This window comes from Chiloscyllium plagiosum, unplaced genomic scaffold (genome assembly GCF_037043375.1).
Source record: "Chiloscyllium plagiosum isolate Xiang-an unplaced genomic scaffold, Cpla_swu_hap1 HiC_scaffold_53X, whole genome shotgun sequence".
Lineage (NCBI taxonomy): Eukaryota > Metazoa > Chordata > Chondrichthyes > Orectolobiformes > Hemiscylliidae > Chiloscyllium > Chiloscyllium plagiosum.
The window spans coordinates 1260873-1276205 of record NW_028270191.1 but is presented as its reverse complement, the minus strand read 5'-3'; the positions used below and the strand labels follow the sequence as shown (position 1 = coordinate 1276205).

Sequence of the window (15333 nt, the reverse complement as noted above, 5' to 3'; positions counted from 1 at the left end):
GTCTTCTACTTTCAAGCCAGTTGTGTATCCAAATGGCTAGATTTCCCTGTATTCCTTCTGACCAAATTTTGCTCACCAGGCCACCATGAGGGAGCTTGTCAAAGCCTTCATCAATCCACTTTGTTGACTCTTCAAAAGACTCAATCCAGCTTGTGAGACATGATTTCCCATGCACAAAGCCACATTGACTATCCCTAGTCAGCCCTTGCTTTTCCAGATGTGTGTAAATCCTATCCCTCAGGATTCCCTCCAATAGCTCGTCCACAACTGACGTCAGGCTCACCGGTCTATAGTTCCTGAAAACAGCAGGATATAGTATAGAGAACAGCAGTCCCTGTGAAAATATAGAGAACAGCAGACACGTTGTACAATGCAGAGAACATGAGTCCCTGTCTATAATATAGAGAACAGCAATCCCTCTGCCTATTAGCAGCACATGTGTATGACATACAGAACAGCAGTTCCTGTGTCTTATCTGGAGAACAGCAGTACCTGTGTATAATACAGGGAACAGCTGTTCCTGTGTGTAATATTGACAAGAGCTGGCCCTTTGTCTCATCTTGAGAGTAGCAGTTACTCTGTATAATATAGAGAACAGCAGTCACTGTGTATAAGATAGAAAACAGCAGCACCTGTGTATAATATAGAGAACAGCAGTCCCTGTGTATAATATAGAGAACAGCAGTCCCTGTGTATAATATGGACAATAGCTGTCCCTGTGTATCATATAGAGAGTAGTAGTCACTCTGTACAATGTAGCGATCAGCAGTTCTTTTCCCTGGAGTGGGGGAGTCCAGAACTAGAGGCCAGAGGTTTAGCATGAAAGGGGAAAAAATTCAACGGGATGTAAAATTCAACGGAACTTTTTCATGCAGAGAGTGGTGCGTGTATGGAATGAGATGCCAGAGGAAGTGGTGGAGGCATTTAAATTAAACTAAATTACAGCATTTAAAAGGCATCTGGATGGATATATGAACAGGAAGAATTTAGAAGGATATGGGCCAATGCTGGCAAATGGGACTAGATTAGGATATCTGGTTAGCACAGACAAGTTGGACTGAAGGATCTGTTTCTGTGCTGCACATCTCTCTGATTCTGTGCTTTACGTACATCAGATCTTTGTCTGCTTCACATTGTTCTCAAAATCTCTCATTTAATACATCAAAGTGATTCTCATCACCATCAAAATCCAAACTGTTGATTACTTCAATAGCTTCATGTTCTCCATTTTGTTTTCTGAAATGCCGTTTGCCATTAGGTCGAGCTGGTGGGCAACTCTGTTTTACTTTTGAGGTAAAAACAATGACTGCAGATGCTGGAAACCAGATTCTGGATTAATGGTGCTGGAAGAGCACAGCAGTCCAGGCAGCATCCAAGGAGCAGCGAAATCGACGTTTCGGGCAAAAGCCCTTCATCAGGAATAAAGCTTTATTCCTGAGGAAGGGCTTTTGCCCGAAACGTCGATTTCGAAGCTCCTTGGATGCTGCCTGGACTGCTGTGCTCTTCCAGCACCATTAATCCAGAATTTGTTTTACTTTTGTTGTTTGGAATTGGAGTTGGTGGGAAGGGGCGGCATGTACCAGGGATGAAGAGTGAGTGCTGAACATAACACGCTGAAAGACACAGACAAATCGGATTGTAGAACAAGTTGATTTCCACAAAGTCAAGTGTGACTTGACTAACGAAAACTGTCCGTACTCGGAACATAAGGAATAAAGCAAAAGTATAACAAAAAGAGGACAAACAAAGCTGCTTTTAAGATTCTTTAATGAGGGGCACACCATTCCCAGAAACACTGCAATACTGGGACGATGCGTGGATTAGTGGAGCAAGCTCCTAACACAAGTCCTTCCTGCAAAAATCAGATTAATATTCAGTCCCTCAGTCCAGGACATATCAGATATTAAAACTGACAAGAACAGAATTGTTTTTTTATTTCAAAAATATACTTTATTCTTAAAATAATTTGATGGTCTGTACAGTTGGTCATGCCATACATATGTAAACATGTACATACAGAGATCAGAATTTATCATTTTTATACAGGTCTGTACATTTTTCGATCATATGCCCATATAATGAGCTGAGGCGTCAGCAGAGCCCAAATGACTGCATGGGCCCCCTGTTCTTCGTTAGGGAGGCAGGTGTTACACAGTGGTCTTTCCCCACCGCTCCTTGGCGGCAGCTGCCTCAAGCTTCAGCGCGTCCCTCAACACGTAGTCCTGGACCATGGAATGTGCCAGTCTGCAACACTCAGTCGGGGTCAACTCCTTCAGCTGGAAGATCAACAGGTTTCGGACCGCCCAGAGAGCGTCCTTCACCGAGTTGACGATCCTCCAGGCACAGTTGATGTTCGTCTCGGTGTGCGTCCCGGGGAACAGACCGAAGAGCACGGAGTCCCGCGTCATGGCGCTGCTCGGGACAAACCTCGACAAACACCACTGCATTCCTCTCCAGACTTCCTCTGCGTAGGCACATTCCAGAAGGAGGTGTGTGACAGTCTCGTCCCCCCCGCAGCCGCTTCGAGGGCAGCGTGCGGTGCGGCAGAGAGTCCGATGTGCATAAAGGATCTCACAGGCAGAGCCCTTCTCACCACCAGCCAAGCCATGTCTTGGTGCTTGTTGGAAAGTTCTGGCGATGAGGCATTCTGCCAAATGGCTTTGACAGTCTGCTCAGGGAACCGCTCGATAGGATCCACCCTCTCCTTTTCCCGAAGGGTCTCAAGGACACTACGTGCTGACCACTTCCTGATGGACTTGTGGTCAAAGGTGTTTTTCTTGATAAACTTCTCCACGAAGGACAGGTGATACGGAACGGTCCAACTACTCGGAGTGTTCCGCAGCAGCGAGGCCAGGCCCATCCTTCGCAACACCGGGGACAGGTAGAACCTCAGTACGTAGTGACACTTGGTGTTTGCGTACCGGGGATCCACGCACAGTTTGATGCAGCCACAAACAAAGGTGGCCATCAGGGTGAGGGTGGCATTGGGTGTATTTTTTTCCCCGTTGCCCAGATCTTTATACAGTGAGTTCCTTCGGACCCGGTCCATCTTTGACCTCCATATAAACTGGAAGATGACCCGGGTGACTGCAGCGGCACAGGTTCTGGGAATAGGCCAGACCTGTGCCACGTATAATAGCAATGACAGTGCCTCACACCTGATGACCAGGTTTTTTCCCCACGATGGAGAGCGACCGTTGCTTCCATCTGCCCAGTTTCTGCCTCACTTTGCTGATACGCTCCTCCCAAGACTTGGCGCACGCCCCAGCCCCTCCGAACCAAATACCCAGCACCTTCAGGTGTTCGGTCCTGACGGTGAAGGGGATCGAGGATTGGTCGGCCCAGTTCCCGAAGAGCATGGCCTCGCTCTTGACTCGGTTTACCTTGGCCCCCGAGGCCCGTTCGAACTGGTCACAAATGCACATGAGTCTGCGCACGGACAGCGGATCCGAGCAGAAAACGGCGACGTCATCCACGTACAGGGAGGCCTTAACCTGCAGGCCCCTGCTGCCAGGAATAGTCACCCCTCTCAGGCTCGCATCCTTCCTGATGGACTCGGCAAATGGCTCTATGCAGCACACAAACAAGGCAGGAGAGAGAGGGCAGCCCTGCCTGACTCCAGATCTGACTGGGAAGCTATCTGATTCCCACCCATTGATTGAGACTGCACTGACAATGTTGGTGTAGAGCAGTCTGATCCAATTGCAGATTCCCTCCCCAAAGCCCATTTTGGAGAGAACATCTCTCATACACCTGTGTGATATCCTGTCAAAGGCTTTCTCCTGGTCCAGGCTGATCAGGCAGGTGTCCACCCCACTGTCCTGCACGTAGGCGATCATATTCCTGAGGAGTGCGAGACTCTCAGCGATCTTCCTGCCCGGCACAGCACAGGTTTGGTCAGGGTGAATCACCGACCCTAGAGCAGATCTGACCCGGCTGGCGATTACCTTTGACAGAATTTTGTAATCCGCATTCAACAGTGAGATTGGTCTCCAATTTTTGAGTTCCTCCCTCTCCCCCTTCCGCTTGTAGACGAGGGTGATGATGCCTTTCCTCATGGATTCACTCATGGTACCTGCCCGAAGCATACTGACATACACCTCCAGCAGGTCCTGGCCAATCAAGTCCCACAGAGCGGAATAGAGCTCGACCGGTAAGCCGTCGCTTCCGGGAGTTTTATTCTTTTCGAAGGACTCGAGGGCCTTGGTCAGCTCGTCCAGAGATAGCGGCTGGTCCAGCTTCTCCCGTGTTCTGTCGTCTAAGACCTCCGTGATAGTGCGGCCTCCCAGTCATTTCTGTCGTCTGTCGGTCTGCTTCGCGTCATACAGACTGGCATAGAAGGATTTGCTGATCCTCATGATGTCAGCCTGAGATGACGTTACCGAGCCATCTTCTTCCTTCAGGCTGCTGAGCACGGAGCTCTCTTTGTGCACCTTCTGGAAGAAGAAACGTGGGCACGTCTCGTCCTGCTCCACCGAGCGGACCCTGGACCGGAAGATTATCTTGGAGGCCTCCGAAGCAAAGAGCGAGGCTTGCTGGCCCTTCACCTCCTTGAGGTCCTCCGTGACATCCACCCCCATCGTCTGCAGCAGGAGCAGGTTCTGCATACTTTCCTGGAGCTGGGACAGTTTTCCCCGTCTCTCTCTCGCCTCCTGAACACCTTTGAGGATGAAGAACCTCTTGATGTTCCCTTTTACTGTTTCCCACCAGTCCGCTGGGGACTCAAAGAGGGGCTTCACGGTTCTCCAACCTGCGTAGTCCCTCTTGAGCTCCTCAATGTTTCCCGGGGTCAACAGCTTGGTGTTCAGTTTCCACGTTCCCTTACCAGCCCGCTGCTCGTCCTGTAGGTGACAGTCGGCCAGCAGGAGGCAGTGGTTGGAGAAGAACACCGGCTTGACGTCGGTGGATCTGACCGAGAGCGTTCGGGACACAAACAGGTAATCTATCCTTGAGCGGATAGACCCGTCTGCCCGTGACCAGGTGTATCTACGCTGCGCTCCGTCTGCAGGGGCGCTGAAGACGTCGTGCAGCTTGGCATCTTTTACCGTGTCCATCAGGGTTCTGGACGTGGTGTCCAGTTTACTGTCCCCCCCCGCCGGATCGTCCATCCGCATCAATGATACAGTTGAAGTCTCCGGCCAGAATGACCAGCCTGGACGTAGCCAGCAACAGTGGAAGCTGCTGCAGGACGGCCAACCGTTCACTCTTACCCACTGGGGCGTACACATTAATCAGTCTCAGGGGAGCATTCCTGCAGATGATGTCGGCGACGAGGAGGCGCCCGCCCACCACCTCCTTAACCTCAGAGATGGTGAAGTTGCCTCCTCTCAACAGGATACCCAGGCTGGAGGCGCGGCTATCGTTGCCCCCCGACCAAACTGACGGCCCATGGGCCCATAAGCTCGACCATCTCCTGTAGCTGCTGAGGTGCGGTATCCCACACTCCTGCAGGAACAGGACGTCGGCTTTAACGTTGGCCAGGAAGGCCATCGTAGAAACACATGGCGTAGCCGATTTGATGCTACGCACATTGATGCTGCAACTCTTATCCCCATTTTAACAGTTTACAAGGTTAACAGTGTCCATTTGCTGCTGGTCTTGCCCCTCTGGGGTAGCTGTGTGCATTCCCGTGGTGACGGCAAACTGCTGGACCATTCCAGGGCTGAGGTAGCTGTCCGGCTCCACGCTGGAGCCATTTCCCCGCTCTGGTGTCTACGGGTCGGGCCCAGGGTCCGCATGGTCCAGTTCTCCATCTGACAGCGGGGCTGTCACAGGACGGCTGCTCCCAGTTACCTGGAGCTGTGGGCCGGTGGGTACCTCTTGGTTCTCACCGGGTGGGGGGAGGCCTTTACCCGTCCCCTCAGAGGGATCGTCTTTTCCTGCTTGGGCAGTGCTGCCCTCCTTTTTCTCCACGGCGCTCTGTCTCTTCCTCTGGTGACGACCCGCCTTGGGCCCATCCTCACCGTCGGAAGAGCTGCATGTGTCCTCGTCGCGTAGGTGTCGCTTCCCCCCCCCCCCTCACTGGGTGGCTTTGGGAGGTTTCCTCTTCCTGCTTTTCACAGTAATCCAATCCTCTGCTTCCTTTGGTCCCTTCTCTTCCATTTCCTCCGTCTGTCCTGAAGGAGCTTGGATCGGCTGCTGCACCTCCCTGCTGTCTGCCGTCTGCTCCGCTACAGCCCGCCCTTCCTTCTGGGTGCCTCCAGGCACCGTTCCCGTGCTGTTTTGTGGTACCTTGCTGGTCTTGGGTGGTCCACGGCTCGTGTTGCCACCTCCGGCCATCTGTGTGTAGGTGGCGGCCCCTCGTCTTGGGCAGGCCTTGTACATGTGGCCCGCCTCTCCGCACAGATTACAGTTCTTGGCCTCCTGACATTCCTTGGTCGGGTGGCCTTCCTGCTTACAGTTTCGGCAGATGGTCACCTTGCAATCCGCCGCCATGTGGCCTTACCTCCCGCAGGTTCGGCACACTTTTGGCTGCCCTGCGTATGTCAGGTAACCTCTGCTTCCTCCGATGGCAAAGCTGGAGGGTGGGTGGAGGATGTTCCCACTGGCATCGACCCTCAGGGTTACCCTGACCTGTCGTTTGCTGGTCCAGATCCCGAAAGGATCGACCACATCGGTACTCTCTCCCTCGACCTGGACGTATCTCCTCAAGAAGCTCAGGACATCTGCTGCTGGGACGTGAGGGTTGTACATCTGGATTGTTACAACCCGACTCCTCTGCGCAGGAAGCACACACAAAGGGACTGCCGACAAGATGGACAACAGAGGTTCCCCTTCCTTCTCCTTGAAGACCTTCAGGAGCTGCTCGCAATTCTTCACGCTACTGAAGGTCACATCGAAATAGCCTGCCGCAGGGAAATCCTGCAGGCAGTACACGTCCGCTGCTTCGAACCCACAGCACTCCAGCAAAACCTTCTTCACAAACACCGTCCGATCGACCAGTGTGTGCTCCTCCACCTTCTTCACAGTCACCCTGACTGTGTTGCAAATGCCCTGGCTAGGGCTGGGAGCGGCTGCTGAGGCCATAGCTCTGAGGTTGGCTGGTCCCTGAATTGGCGTTAGGCCAAAGCCAGCATAAAGATCCACCAAGAGCAGGTCAGCACAACCAAACGATCCTCCAACATCCAATCACGATCTAGCGATGATCTCCAGCAGCTCCAATGACCCACCAACAGCTCTCCAGCAGAATCTGGTCCTCAGGAACTACACATAATCCAAGCCAAAAGGCCAAGAAGCGACACTTACTGCATCCATGATTACCTTGGGACCCAGCCGCTTCCTACATTTCTACCAGCCTGACTGTGACCAAAGACCTATAGTTCACGGCTGACAGTTTCATTGCTGCCTAGTTATTTCCAGATCTTCTAACCAGAGTAAACGATCCATTTATCCAGGTGAATTCATCTCATCTTTTCTATGAACCTGTTTGATAGTGAATGTAGATGAGCAGTAATGTACCAATCAGCTGCGCTGGGGCTGAGTGTACGTCACTAACAAGCCGGTCGTGTGTCTCTGACAGAGTATCAATGAGATTGCAGCAACCCACTGGGACAGAGCTGTGCACAGAGAATGGTGCAGCACAGAGGGAGGTACTGCAGCCCCTCATTGTCTGCATCAGCTGTCACTCTGTATGGGCTCCTGCCCTAGTCCCACTCGCCATGCTTTTCCCCATGCAGGCCCTGCAAATCTCTCTGCAGATAATCATTTAACTCTCTCCTGAAAGCCATGATTGAATCTGGCTCCAATGGCCCCTCAGGCAGTGCACAGCCAATAGTAACCACTCAATGAAGATGGGAGGGATTACCTACATACCTTGATGAAATGGGACACTTCGTTAAAAACAATTAACCCCTACCCCCGCCCTCAGCCCCATGTATTCCCTTGATATATGACATGATTTGGAGATGCCGGTGTTGGACTGGGGTGTACAAAGTTAAACATCACACAACACCAGGTTATAACCCAACAGGTTTAAATCTGTTGGACTATAACCTGGTGTTGTTTGATTTTTAACTTGATATATGCAATTGCCTGGAGTTTGTGCTGTTCCATTCTCTGGTATAAACAAGCTGAACTGTGTTGGACTTTGGCTCAATCTACAAACTTACTTTCTTCTATGTGTGAGCCAAGTCCTGCGTGTTCTTTTAAATGAAGCAATAGGAGAAGATATTCGGTCTCACACTCTTAATTTATTTTACACAGTAAGTGGACAAGGCATTCAGAGCTCTGGGTCTAAACCTCTTTGTCCCTGACAAACTACAAAGTGTATCAGTTCAAAAAGTAAGACCTTGTTTTGTCCCTGCCCCAGTCTTTTATACAATAAAAAACGTCATATAAACACTGAGGTAGAATTATCTTCTGATTGGGTGTTAGTCTGACTCCTTTCCCCACCTTTTTACATTCCTAGCTGTCCGACCCCACGTGACCTTTTGCCCGTGAAATGGGGCATCACGTGGCCTCCTCGACCCACTTCCGGGGCGCGAAACGGGACGTCACGTGGCCACGCCCCCTGCTTGGGTTACAGAGTCACCACAGGGTTTTGAGTGCTGAATCCATCCAGCCTTCTGTCTTTAAAGTAAGGAATATATTTACAAGTCCCCCTTTTGGTCTCATGAAAATGAGACCAACCAACCAGTTCTATACATTATATTCGCTCTCTGATGCATAGTCCTCCCTCCTTGCTAAAGCCATGGTTTCCGTCTCCATCTGTGACATCTGGTAAGACGGGGGAGCCTTCCCTTCAATTGCTGTAATAATTACCCTGTTTAACAAAGATCTAATACAGGGAATACAACAACATCCGCACAACACTAACACAATAATCATACCTCCGAGGGACATAAACACAGAGGCAATTAATCCCTTCCATTTCCCAAACCATGAATCAAACAGTCCTCCTAGAGGATTGTAAATACCCGAGTGTTCATGCATTTCTTCAGACAAGATTCTTAGTCCTTCCAAGGCTCTGGTGACCGAACCATCAGGTGCCGTATTGTTGGGGATGAACGTACAACATTGATCTCCAAACATAGAGCACACTCCCCCTTTTTCTGCTAACAACATATCTAAGGCCATTCTATTTTGTACTGTCATCAATGAGGTTGCTGCCAATTGTTCAGAAAGTCCCGCCACCGCATCTCTAGTTCTATTGGCGAGCCTAAGTACATTGTAATGTACATAATTAATTCGGTCAACGTTTTTATTCGGCGTAACTGGGAATAAAACCCCGATAATTGGGAGGTTCTCAAACCCTGCTGCTATCTGGTCTGCTAATTTATATTCATCAGGTACACCACGGGGAACACCTATTGCATCTATGTAAGTGGTTGAGCCAGATGTAACATCGAACAAATCCCTACGAATTTGTGTATACGGCTTTATTCCCTGTCGCCGTTCTCCCAAAAGGAATAAGGGTACCCCTAACCTAACCATTGCATAGGTTCCAGACCAATCTGGAGGTAGACTAATATGCAGTGTTCTATCTCCACAGTACCAAAAAAGATCAGCTCTGGCCCAAACCATTGTGCTAGCGTTCTGCCAGCCAGTTACATTAATTGTGTCCTGACACCAGTCAGTGGGCATGTCTCCCAAGGCAATATTTGACTTTCGAGCAAAACAAGTGTAATTGTTGGCTCTTGGTGTAAACACTGGAGGCAACACAGAATTCTTTACAGGTGGGAAAATAGCACTTAATGTGGTACAATTGGGAGGGTTCGCTTGCATAGTGAGGGCCATCATACAGTGAAATCCGATTGGGTCTATGTTAGGGAACAATGGGGCTGGTGTAGTAAATAGGGTTGGCCTTGCCGAAGAACACGCGACGCAATTACTCATATTCATTGAGGTTGCGGTCGCTGTCATCCAGTCCAGCCATAAGTTCTTGTCCCCATACCCGGTAGCTAATTTAATAATCTCCCTGCTCGTAAGGTTGTTGTGGTCTATTACCACAACCCCTGAACTTGATTCTACCTCCATACTTGTGCTTTCAGTTTGTGGCTGGCTCATAGGAGGGTCCACTAAGGTTACCTTTAATAATCCCATATTATCCACTCCAGATTGATCTACACCTATTACAAGATAAAAGCTTCTGTCATCACTCTCACAGTAACTCTGTACCTCCTTTGGACTAGGATTAATATCAAATTTTGTCAGGGTTAACAAAAGTGGATTTTTTAACTCTGAGGAATGATCAAGTTGCCCCTTTGTCAGGCTCACATGGTCTTGAATCCAAGGGTGACGACCTCTTGGGGGTCCATTGTACCCCAGTCCATGTTAATACATTATCCCACGACGGGCATGGGTCATAATAAATGGCATAAAAACAAAGGTATACATCATACTCCCTACAGCTCCCTATATCTTTGCCACAATCAATTACTTCGCATAAATCAAACTGATATGTTGTACCATGATTTCTATCGTGTCTGATGTGTACCTGGCTCCTCGTCTCCCTTAAACATTTATCCGCCTCTTGTCCTACTACTCTTTTGTTCCTGGAACTTCCTCCCTCGCCTGTGTGTTTGTCCCTCGTGGTTAATACTCCTATTAACAGCAGCATAACACTTATACATAAGACAATAGCAAAGACTCTCAATCTCCACAGCCTAAGGTAATGTGGGCTGCTTACAGAGATAAACATCATATCCTTTACACATCTTTGCTTAGAAATCTTGAGAACCTCTCCCCCTTTTTCCAAAACCTTCTTCGTACAAACATTAAACATTTAGGACCCTTCTACTCGTTTTCTGTTCTTATTTGTTCTAAAGTTCTTGTTGGCGGTTCCGTGGCTGCACACTGGCTCCAATGGTACCAGCTTTCTCCTTTCCCCTGTAGTCTAACCGCATGAGATGTCCTCTCCACCACCTTATAAGGTCCTGCCCACCTCGGCTCCGACCACTTCCGTTTGATCACCTTCAGCAGGACCCAGTCTGTAGTAGTTGGCGCCTGGCTCTGTAGTTCCCCCTTTTCCGGTCCAACCTGTTTGGAGAAAGCTGACACCAAAGCTGTTAGTTGGTCATAGTAAGGTTTGTACCTTAGAGAGCCTCCTCCTCCCTCTAACATCTGTATTCCAGCTCCTGGTCCCGGGAACTGCTGCCCTGTTGTCAGCTCATACGGGGTGAACCCTGTGATAGAGTTTACTGAGCTTCTAATGGCCATTAAAGCTAAGGGTAGGGCATCCACCCAGCTTAACTTTGTTTGTGCACACACTTTTCCTATTTTTCCTTTTATGGACTGATTCATTCTTTCCACTTTTCCCTGTGACTGAGGATGGTACACTGTTCCAAACGCATGTTTCAGTCCTAAAGCTGCTTCAACTTCTTGCAGGTCTTTATTCTTAAAATGTGTGCTATTATCTGACCTGACTTTCTTTGGAAACCCATGCGTTGGAATATATTGGTTTATCAAGAATTTGATCACTGTCTTTGCATCTTCCTTTTTCGCAGATATTGCTTCTGGCCAACCAGTGTATGCATCCACTGCTACCAGAAGGTACCGATATCCGTTTACTCTCTCTATCATATCAGTGTAGTCAATCACTATTTCCTGACCTGGCATTCTTGGAAGAGGGAATTTTCCCTCGTGTGGTTTCACTGTTGGTCTCACGTTATATTCTGTACACGTTCTACATTCCCTGATATAATTTTCAATCATTGCTGGCAAGAACGGATGCCACCAATGTGTCAGATACCTCTGCATCTGTGTTTTTCCACAATGTGTAAGCCCATGTGCCTCCTGAAGCATAGAAGCGATCAAACCTGGGGGTAGCACTGGTCTACCGTCCGGTGACCTCCAAATCCCTTCTGACTCTGTGGCCCCTCTCTCTCTCCATACTGTCAGTTCATAAGGAGAGGCTTTCTGCTGCTCTTTTATTAACACATTCGCATCGCAAGCGGGCAGCAGGTCATACACTGTTCTCTCTGTTTGCATCATTATATACTGTGGTGTATACCCTGCTGCTTTCTTTGCTGCTGAGTCTGCTTCCTGATTACCCTTCGCTACTACTGTATCTGCTTTATCATGTCCTCGACACTTGACCACTGCCACTTCTGCAGGTTTCATCAGGGCCTCCGCTAATCTTTTCATATCTTTTTCATGTTTAATTGGGGTTTTTGCTGCTGCAAAGAATCCTGCTCTGATCCATTGACTAAGTTCTACCTGTATAGCCCCTGCCACATATGCAGAGTCGGTGTAGATATTAACTCGCTTTCCCTCTGACCATTCCAACACAGCAATCATTGCCTGTAATTCAGCCAACTGGGCTGATTCCTTGCCTGTCACTTTTCCCGTCAACAGTTCCTCAAATCCCTCACTTGTCTGTCGCACTACTGCATAGGCTGCTTTAAGTCCTTCAGTTGGATGTCTGTAACAGCAACCATCTGTGAACAGCACTTCTTCTGGGTCTACTAATGGAATTGCCTGTAAATCTGCCCTTACTTTAGTATCTCTCTGTACCCTTTCCTCACAGATGTGTGGCTCTCCCTCTCCCATATTATCAGCCATGTTAATTCCCTCATGTGTAAAAATTATATGTGGTGCATTCAAGATTTTCTCTAACCTAGTTTGCCGCAATGACATCATTGTAAAGGCTGTTGAGTTCACATAGGCCACTATACTATGTGTCGTCAGTACTGTTAGTGAATGGCCCATGACTATATGTGCTACCTTTTGGAGAATTTTTGCTACCCCTGCTGCATGTCTTGTACATGGCGGGTGTCTGTCCTCCACTGGGTCAAGAGTAACACTTACGTACATCAGCACCTGCCGGCCTCCCCCTTTTTTCTGAAAAAGGACACCATTTATTGTGTGTAATTTTTCAGAAATATCGAGGAAAAATGGCTCTTTGTAATCTGGGACCGCTAAATCAGCAGCCTGCGTTAAAGCCTGTTTAAGAGAGATGAAACTTTCGTCTGCCTCCGTAGTCCACTACAAATGGGCCGACAAATTTCTCATACCTTGCTCATTTACCATGGCCCTCAGAGGGAAAGTGAGCTCCCCATATGATGCAATAAATTGTCTACTGTATCCTGCCAACCCAAGAAATGAGAGCATGTCTTTTACAGTGACTGGTTTGGTATGATGCAGAATGGAGGATCTATGGGACGGAGACACACCTGTTCCCTTAGCAGAAATAATTCTACCCAGAAAAGACACCGTTTGTTTGCAGCATTGCAATTTAACCCGTGAAACTTTAAAACCGACACTATACAGGTGAAACAGCAACGACCTTTTGGCTTCCAGACAAGAAACATGATCAGGTGCTGCCAAAAGAATGTCATCCACAGACTGGATCAATACCACCCCCTTTGGGAGCGTCAGATCCTTCAGCTGCTGTTTCAGTACCTGATTAAACACCCCAGGTGACAAAATAAACCCTTGAGGGACCCGTGTATAACGTAATTGTTGGTCTTTATAGGTAAACGAAAAATGTCCCTCAAATGATCAGCTAAGGGCAAACAAAAGAACGCGTTGGCGAGATCAATGCACGAGAACCATTTATGGTCAGGGGTCAGCACAGACATTGCAATGTAGGGGTTTGGAACTGGAACTGTTGGAGTAGAAACGGCACTATTAATCCGTCGAAGATCATGCACCATCCTATATCTGCCTGTATTCTGCTTCTCTACAGGTAAGATAGGAGTGTTCCAAGCTGACTGGGAGGGTTCTAGCACCCCTGCTGATAACAATCCTTCGATTGTGTCGGCAATGCCGGCTTTAGCCTCTGGTTTGTGTGAATATTGTCTCTGCCAAATCGGAGTGTGGTCTATTAAATCAAATGTGATCGGTGTGACATGTTTGCAGTACCCAACGTCCGTTGAACTAGCTGACCACAAGGTATCTGGTAGAGAGTCAAGCATCGCCACAGTTTGTGGATGGTCTGTTTTTTCCCTACCATGAAACCGTTCAATCTGCCTATGTTCCAGCAGTACCTTGTCAGTTGTCCTGTACATAATTCGATAGGCTTCCTCCGATGGTGAATATTGTAAACCGGGTAACTGAGTCCACACCCAGTCCGTTAACACCATCAAGCGTTTGGACATAGGTCCCAGATCCTTGGCCTGATATTCAGCATGCACGGCCAATGTGACATGAGGTATAGCTTCTTCAGACATCTCATACCATTCCAACTGTTCTGCAGTTAATTCAACAACACCTGCCACACCTTCGTTCCCAAGCAGAATGCAACTGGAAGAAATATCCCATTGAGTCCCTTCTTAGTGCTGATAGAATGCATGCTGATAGGTTTCTTTAGCATCTCTATCATAATATAAAGTAACATGAAGGGGATCTGCAGGAGGACCATAGGGATGCAACATCTGAACCCAGGGTCGCCATTGACTGTATAAAGACTGTATGCCGTTGTTTTGCCTGTTTTCGGGTTCGAGAAGTCCCCAATATATATCTGCCCACTGCCCTTCTGCCATTGGTGATGTGTCTGGTGATAACATCATTTGGGATCCAGAGTGAATCATTGTCATAGAACAGTTAACGGAATGGCCATTTGGAAAGGTCACCACCAGTCCGTCTGGTCCGCACAGAACCGAAACCCCGCATCTCACCAGCAAGTCACGTCCCATCAAATTCACGGGGCATGCAGGTGATGAAATATACTGGTGACGAAAGGTCTGTCCGGCCACTGATGTGATCAGTGGCGATGTCAAAGGCAGATTTTCTGATTTACCCGAGAACCCTACTAACTGGACGCTAGAGGATGACATGCTTGACCGAGGTATATCACAAGTGATGGTAGAAAATCTTGCACCCGTGTCAACCAAAAAAGACAGAGTCTTGTCCATTACCCTCATTTGCATATAAGGGTCTGCCAACCCCACATGCCCCTGGGTTCTCGGGCCCCGTCAATACTCATACCCCTGCCCTTCCAGCATAGTTTGGGGGTACTGTCCGTGCACCGGGGCTGCAGCTGCATTTGGGACTTGATAAGGCTGAACAGCCTGTTGAAAAGGAGGCTGACTTGCACGGAGATACTGTCCTTGGATCAATCCCTGGCCTCCCTGGGTTCCCCACAATATGGGACAACCCCTTCTCCAATGTCCGGGCTGGCCACATTCAAAACAGGTGTTAAGTGGCTGACCTCTAAATCCTCCGCGGCCCCTTCCTCTACCACGCATTCCTCCCGGTACACCTATTGGTCTGCCCCCATATTGGGGGTAGGGTGGCATCCAATCAGGTGTTGGATCTAAACTTGGCGGATTGTTTTGTGGCAACGGCCGCTGAACCATCTGATTAGTCGTCTTTTGGAAGGCGGAGGCCTTCTTTGTATCATTAGCCTTCCTCCTAGCCTCATCGAGCTGTAACTTCAACAACTGCACTTGA

General features: G+C 48.8%; 1 pseudogene; it reads right to left on the bottom strand.

The window, feature by feature from the left end:
- Nucleotides 1-1770: 1770 nt before the first annotated feature.
- On the bottom strand, nucleotides 1771-1947 carry LOC148134634 (U2 spliceosomal RNA; annotated as a pseudogene).
- Between the last annotated feature and the right edge of the window lie 13386 nt (nucleotides 1948-15333).